The sequence below is a fragment of the Protopterus annectens genome, chromosome 2.part1 (assembly GCF_019279795.1).
Source record: "Protopterus annectens isolate FY-2018-M chromosome 2.part1, PAN1.0, whole genome shotgun sequence".
NCBI lineage: Eukaryota > Metazoa > Chordata > Ceratodontiformes > Protopteridae > Protopterus > Protopterus annectens.
The window spans coordinates 142,425,778-142,434,352 of record NC_056729.1 but is presented as its reverse complement, the minus strand read 5'-3'; positions in this window follow the sequence as shown (position 1 = coordinate 142,434,352).

Here is an 8,575-nt window from a genome sequence, read left to right as displayed (position 1 = left end):
CCAGCATGTTTTGTTCATTGTGATGACAATATTTAGATCCCTGGAGCGTGTGGCTCTGAGGGATTGGGATTTCTTTAAGTGGAGCATGTCCAACAGCTCAGGGTTTGACATGGCCTTGTATATTAAGCAGAGATTGCCTCTGAGTAGATGATATGCCACAGAGTATAGTTGGAGTTTTTTTAGATGGTCAGCATAGGGCATCTGCTTTAGGCCTGTGATTCTTTTAGTGAGGCATTTCTGTGGCCTTTCCAGCTTTTGCAGATGTCTTGTGAGGTACATACTAAATGGGGCATTGTACTCTATAATGGGTCTAATGAGGGATGTTTACAGTGGGACAATGACCTCCTTTTTTCTGGATGAAAAGCCCTTAGTGATGAGGTGTGCTACATAGAAGGATTTCCTGACTGTTGTGGCGATGTGGTTATCGAAGATGAGATCCCTGTCCACTTGTGTCCCTAAGTCTGTCATCACACCTTCAGTGTTTAGTGGACTGCCAACTATGTGGTAATTCATGGGTACCTGTTTTTCCCAAAGGGGATACCTATACATTTCTTGGCATTAAGCTTGAGCCAATGGCTCTGGCACCAAGCATCTGTTTCTGTAAGGCCCTTTTGTAGAATATCCACATCATTTGGAGATTCAATAATGGCTCCCAGTTTGCAGTCATCTGCAAACTTTGTTAGCCAGAGTCCCTTAGTGTTGGCCTGTACTTCAGAGAAGTAGATGCCCAACAAGAGCAGTCCCAGGACTGAACCCTGGGGTACTCCACCTGTCACTTGTCTGGAGCTGGATTTGGAGTCCATCAACTTAGAGTGGCATATAAAGCTAAGAATAATTCTATAGCCTTCTTAACTTACATCGACAAGTTACAAAATAACAGCCAACATTACTATGAACTCATTTAAAATGGCACAGTCTAATCTGATCTAGTGGATATTACATATACTGGCAAACAGATACAGTGATGACTTCACGCCAGAGACTTCTATACCAAATCCCCATATACTTAAGGAGATAAACCCCTATAATCACAAAAGAAAACATGTTAAAAGTACTTTCCAAAACACAAAATACATCCTCATAGGACCATATAACAAACCAGGCTGTCTGCTGAACAGCACCAAACATATGCTATTCGACCTGTTACTACAACCATTCAGCCTGAGCTTATCGAGTGTGTGTTTTCCCTTGACATTTGACATACAATAGTGGTGATGTTTTGTCATAGTGGGGCCGATAGAACCCTAGACATTTCAGACCCATCAGCCTTATGCCCCTCATCTGCAAGGCCATTGAACAGGTCATAACAGACCTGATAAACTATTATATAAAAAATTTATAAGACTTAACCCCCAGCAGTTTGGCTTTGTTATGGGTACAGCCCACCTAATTAATCTGTGAAATTGTAAATTTTTTGAGAGAATAACTCAAGCTATGGGGAGTGGTCATAATGTCCATACAACAAATCTTAACCTCACCAAAGCATTTGATATTATACCGCATGCCAACATAATCAAAAAGCTAAATGCACTGTTAATTGGTCCCTGTGTAGTTAGATGGATAGCTAATTGAAAGGGGGACAGAACCCACTCTCTGAAGGTGGCAGAACCTACACTCTAAAGGTGGCAGGCCTGGCTTCAGAAAACATGAAAGTAACCACTGGGGTACCAATGTTCCATGCTAGAAGCTTTGTTATTAACCATATACTTATCTGATCACTAAATCAAAAATTAGGAACTCTGGTTAAACACCTTTACCAACAACTGTAAGCAGAGTGTTAGACTTAAATTCCCTTCGGATGTGCTGAAGCTACAAAATGAACTTACACATTAGCAGGCTTATGTGCTGACAACTGACTAACACTAAATGCTAAAAAATGCAAAGTTGTTGCATTTGGCAAACAAGCCCTCCACTAGATCAAAGTATAAAAAAACACCCTACACCACACAAAGACCTCTTGTTTCTCCACAAATCAAAGAATCTGGTAAGCACCAGAAAACCACATGCCTGAACATCCTTCAGAAAATAAATAACTCATGGTGGAAAGACAGATGTATCACAAAATGAATACCCCTTCTTTGGAACAAACATTTTCAGATCAGGCAATGTGACACACTATCTTCCTTTAAAAAAGAATTAAACAATTTGATAAGTATTCATAAATTCACACCAGGTATGCCTGCCCTTTCACTCTTTGAAAGAGAAGGTAAGGTCTAAGGGTTTGTACTGGCAAGACATAAATTTCCACATGGCCCAGTTACCTTGTACATTCTATGATTCTATGAAACAGATTTCACTGCAAAAGAAAATGTAGAGCAATCAGCATATTTAATCAGTTATGCATTTTCACAGTAGCAGGCATCGATATTTATTTATTAGCAAAGACTGAACGTAGGAGTTGACCTAGTAAAGATAGTCTTAAGGGACTTAGCCACAGAATTTGGATAACAGATGACATTGTTTGATTAGTTACATTGCAACTTGTCTTTTTTACAACTAGTTAACTATTTAGTGTGACTAAAACATTTAGACGGTAATTACAGAGGAGTTTGCAAACTATAACATGTTCCACAATGTTTTCTGCAATAGAAAGGTATAAGGAATGCTCCAATCATGGACCTGAGATCTAAAAGTCTAAGGATGTAGCTCCCTAATATAATGCTAAAACTTGTAAGTGTAAGCTCTGAAGTGAAAAAAATGAAAGTACAGGAGAAAAGCAAATGTTGAACATCACTGTTCTACTTGAAAGCTGTTTTTACCTTATGGGCCAGCCCCCTGCACTCCCTATATGGGTGCCAGCTTCCATTCTCCCTGGACTTATAGGTTCATAGATGGTCACTGGGCTATTGAACCAAATGTCTTTATAAGCCTAGCTGTGTGTGCCCAGTACAATACTAGAGAAACCCAGTATAAAGGATCTTGCCTAAATGTGATACCTTAGTTAGCAATGACTGCTTATATCTAGTAGGGTCATATGTAAAATCCCCAGCAGGCATCTACAGTTTCCCATCCAGTCATCCACACTACACTTAAATAGGGTCAAACAGGGACTTTGTTTGAAGTGAATTGGTAGCCTGTTCCAGAGGAATGGCAACATCTGAGAAACGTATCTGTCTCTCCAGCAGGTCCTATTTATGTCACAGGCCAGATTAAGGTCCCTGGAGTCGGTGACCTTTGTCCCATTTGACCTGCAGATGTGCAGCATTTCCCTTAGGTTTGGATCTGAGTTTGCACTGTAGGCCAGGCACAAGTGTCCTCTAAGTAGTCTGTATGCTACTGAGAAACAGTGACAGTGTCTTCAGTCTGTCGGTATATGACATATGCTCGAGACCCTGAATTTTCTTGGTTAGAAATCTCTAAGGTCTCTCAAGTTGCTGGACGTGCCTCATAAGGTACATACCAAAGAGACCACTGTACTCAGTTATTGGCCTGATAAGGGTTGAGTACAGGGGTGTTATGACTTATTTCGCTCTTGAGGCAATGCCTTTGCTAATGAGTTGTGTGACGTAGAATGCCTTCCTTACCACAGTAGACACATGGTGGTCAAACTTTAAGCTACAATCAACTCACGTTTAGAAGTCTCTCTCTATTGAGTTGTTAACCAGGGTATTATTATTTATATGATAATCTGCAGGGATATTGCTTTTACAGTAGGGGATGATTATGCATTTTTTAGCAGTGAGATTAAATACATGGCTTTGGCACTAGTCATTGGTTTGTGTAGGTCCCTCTTGAAGTATATTGACATTGTTTGGGGGTTCAATGATTGCACCTAATTTGCAGTCATCAGCAAACTTAGTCAGCCACAGCCCCTCAGTTTTGGCCTGAACTTCTCAGAAGTATATGCCAAACAAGTCCAGTTAGGCTGTATGCACAGATTTGCCTTCATCTGTGGCTCTGGTGATGCTTTCAAAGAAATCCACCAGGTATAACAAGCATGACCTTCCTTTGACAAAACCAAACTGTGTCAGATCAAGGGTATGGAGATCACTTATATCCTTATTTATAAGATCCATGATGATTTGTTCCATGGCCTTATAGATAAGGCTGGTTAAGCTTATGGGTCTGTAGTTCCCAGGGTCTGCTGCTGTACCCCCTTTATGAAGAGGGATAATGGTTGCTGTTTTACATTCAGTAGGGACAAGACCAGTATTCGGGCTGTGATTCAAGACAGTACCTAATGGAGTTGCTAACTCATGTTTTAGACAGTGCAACCTAGGATGCCATCCTGTCCCACAGAGGTGGCATTTTTGGCCTTTTATAGAGCATTAATGACTTGCTCTTTGGAGATGCAAAGTGTGGGAGATGTAGAGTGAATGCTTTGTGGAATTTTTGGGGGGGATAGGGGATGCAATTTTCACCAAACCTGTTGGCAAATAGGTTAGCTGTTTTTGTAAGGTCAGTGTGTGTGTGTGATGCAATCCACAGATAGTTCAGCTCACGTCTGGGTCCTACCTTTTAGGTTACGGATATAGCTGAAGTATGCCTTATGTTTTTCCTTCGCTATGGTTGCAAAATTTTTTCAAAGTTGCCCTTAGAGGATTTTACAAATTGTCTTATTTGTTCAAGCAGAGGAGGGTGTTTTTCCAGTGCTGCGACCTCTCTTTTTTATTCTCAGACAGCAACTTCTTCCTCTTGTTGTATAACTTATTTATGCTAGATGACCACCAGGTAGGCTTGTTTTTTATTTTCTTGAGGATCTTGTTTCGATCCTATCAGGTACAGCTGTGTCAATACATTTGTGTATGTGTTTTTACAGCGCATTTGTGTATACCTTAGTATAATTGTCAATTCCATCTGTGGGAATAGGAGCTTGGAAATTATTTATGGCATCCCTTAGGTGGGTATAATTAGCTTTGGTGAAATATTTTTGTCTTATTTCACCTAAGAGAGGTTTGGGTGATATAGCTATTTCAAATGTGACTGATTTGTGATCAGATTAAACCAGTGAGGGTCCCATACTTGAGGTAGTGCAACGGTCACCCATGTTGGTGAGGAACAGGTAGAGAATATTTGAGCCCCTTGTGGGGTTGTGTACTATTTGTTCCAGGGCATTAGTGTTAACAAAGTCCAGGAACCTTTGTGTGAGCATGTTGGTACTCATATAAGTTTCCCAGTCAATGGAGGGATAGTTAAAATCACCCATGATATGAGTGTTTGGTTATAATTTGACTGACTCAAGTAGACCAAAATAAGCAGTGTGGATATCTTGGTTCATTAAAGGGGGCCTATAGCTAATGATGACTTGAAGGGGAGTCTTACCCACAGTTAGTTGATCTTGGAGTAACTCCATGGAGTTTTCCTGTCTACCCAGTCTAGAGGTGTATTTATCATTGATGAAGATAGATACTCCTCCTCTTTTGGTTCTCACATGTTCATTTTGTGGGCTGAAAGTATGGAAGTCATTGTAGCTTTCCAAGGCCAGGATACTCTCTGTGGTCCTGAACCAAGTTTCTGTGACTGCACAGACATCAACATCCTCCAGGGAGAGGAGTGATTCGAGAGAGTGCAGTTGCTGAAATAAACTTACAGTGTTTAGCAGCATAACCTTGATTTATTTGTGAGTGATATTTTCATATTGGAAATTTTGCTCTTGAGTCCTTGCCTAAAAAAGGCACTATGGGAAGGCAAGTGCCTTGGCTAGTAACCAAAAGCCTAGAGGTGACAGATGAAGACCTTCTCTGACAAAGCAGTGTGGTCTGTCAAACATGTCATCCCAGGCTGACAGGAACTGGATCCCTTTAGAATGACACCAGAAACTAAGCCAACTGTTGAAGTCAATCATTTTTTATTTATATTGTGGTGTCATCCTAGGTAAGGGTAAAATGCTGCTCAAGGATAAGGACATACCTGCCTGGGACACATATTCATAGAGCTCAGTCATGTCTCTCTTGATATAGTCCAGTGAGATACATCTCAAGTCATTCATACCAACATCAACTATGACTGAGTCATAACAGTACATGTTGTTGAGAGACTCAAGTGCATGTGCGATCTGATGGATCCTGATGCCCGATAGACAGCTGACCGTAACCTTCTTCCTTGTGCAGGCTGGTGAGTGGGACATCTGGTGACATTTGGTGAGACACTGGTGCTTGTGTTTTTATTTGTACTGAGTGATGTAGGTGCTGTATTAGGTGTAGCATGTTTGTGTTTGAAGGTCTCTGTTCTTTAGGTAGGTTTCTAGTGAGTACCTCCACATATGATGGTTTATGTGTTGAGTGCATGGTTTGTATAGGAGGTGTAATATGTGAGATGACAACATGCTCAGTGTTCCTGTTCTATGCATGAGAGAGCAAGTATTCCAGATTCTTAGTGTTGATGTATCTCTCACAAATTATACTCGGGTGATTTAGGAGTAGAGGGTTGTCGGTGTATGAAAAATGGAGGGAAATTGACCAATCATAATGCTAAGTTAAATCCTGTTTTTATAGTGGGGAGCGGAACTGGAGGGGTGTGGTATAACTGGGTGTTATAAATGTGGTCTGTACTAATGGGGTGCTCTATGAAGGGTCTATACTAGCAGGAGTTCTCTAAATGGTATGAGATTATTGTATATGTACCAGTGGCAGATCCAGGAATTCGCAAAGGGGGGAGGGGGGTGCAGTCAGGTTAGTTGACTACTGGTTGAAAGCGGGACACTAGCTGTCTTTTTATCAATATTTGAAATATGGCATGCTTTTTATTTATTTTAATGTGTCAGTCTTATCATGCGTATTTGGTTCAAAGTAAGTGTGCTTTTATAATAATATAATTAACTTTCGATTGCATTATTTAAGAGCCATGTAAGGAACAGTATTAGTTTTACAGTTGTATATTTTATATCACATACAACTTTTTATATTGTGTGTTTATGGAAGAGGAACATTTTAGTTAGATTGAAGCTACTTGTGCCTGCTCCTTTAAGGTAATTGGAGGGTGTGTTTTGTAATAGACTTTGCTTGCAATGGCTTTAAATGTAGCAGCACTTAAGTGTGAGTTGTTATTTTTCAAAGTCTGAAGAAGTTGGTGCAGGGCGCCGACGAAAAGCAGTATCATGGTGCTTAATAAAATTGAAGTTGTTTGTTTATTGGCATCTTGCTTGCTTATCCCTTTGGAATTTAAAAAGACCTACTTCAGTGAGTTTGGCTATCTGGCTGAGTTTATCTTTGATGAGTTTCACCTCTCTGACTGTGCTTAATGGAGGTGTTTAGTTATGCTGCTTGTAATTAGGAACTGTGTTGGCTTAGTAGCAACTTGTTGTTTTTGCCTTTGACTTCCAGAACAAGCATACGTGTGTTTGGGAGGTGTTTAGTCCTGCTGTTTGGCATCAGGAGCTGTGCTGGTTTAGTATGCATGAGTAACTGCCAATCGTGCCGCATTTTGAAACACTGCTTTCACTAAGCTCATGAAATTAAATGCATGACTTTACATTACTAAAATGCCACAACACATGTACGTTTGAAACTACCCCCCCCCCCAAGAATCACAGCGGGAGAACCCATTATTTTAACAGCTCAGTCTGTATTTACTGCACATGGCTATGACTGCAGTTTTTTTTATTAAGAGAAACAAAAACTAGTGAAGCTCTCAGGAGGAGGTGTCCCACAAATATCTGCATAACAATGGCGTGTAACCTAACTTCTTTACCGGAGACTAATAAATGCTTGCGGCAGTGCCGATGTTTGTAACTTTCTTACAGCACTGGGCTTATTACAAATTGTCTTTGGCGCCGAGCATATGCTTCAATAAAAATAAAAAAAAACTAGCACATTACCTTAGCACAGCAGATAGTTGTTTCCTGGTACTTAGCTGAAAACTAGACTCTCCAGTAGCGATACAATCACAGCTGACCAACATTACGTGCCTAAACTAGAACAGAAATGCAATTGGAGGAGGATCGTTATAAAAACAATCATCTGACTGCAACCTCCAATCGTATTTCCACTGTGTGTTAGCCGCATTTCCTGACAAGATGACATCACAGGATTGTGCGGAAAAGATGCACCCACAAGACTATTTTTCTTTTTTTCTGGAAAAAAAAGTTTTAAAATGGGCTGGCGCGCACCCCTGTGCCCAGGCCTAAATCCGCCACTGTGTAGTGGTTTGGGATTTTTTTAAGGGGCAAAAGCACAGCTACAGTGCTCTCTGAGCAGCAAAGTGTAAATTAAGGACTTCTCAGCCAGATCACAGGCACCTACTAAGGGAAAATACTAAGGAAAAATGTATCTACTGAAGGTTTTATGTCTATAACCACCTATGGTTACCCTCACTTCGCAGTAGTGCTCGATGGTGCATGGAGGTACTATGCATAGCCTGATGAATACCTCAGAGAAAATAGGGTACTCAGAGAAACAGCAGACTTGGTATTTGTATCTTACAGTATTTTTTCACATTCAATCTCTAAGACTCACACTAACAAGTCTTACAATATCAGACATTTACCATGTATTCACCAGCATCAAGAATACTTAGTGTTACCTGTGAGACCTGAACAACATTACTTATAAATGCCATGCTTATCACTTTATCACACTGTTAAAATCTCATTTTCTAAAGCCATCTCAAGTGTATGCATTTCTATTAAGGAATGTCT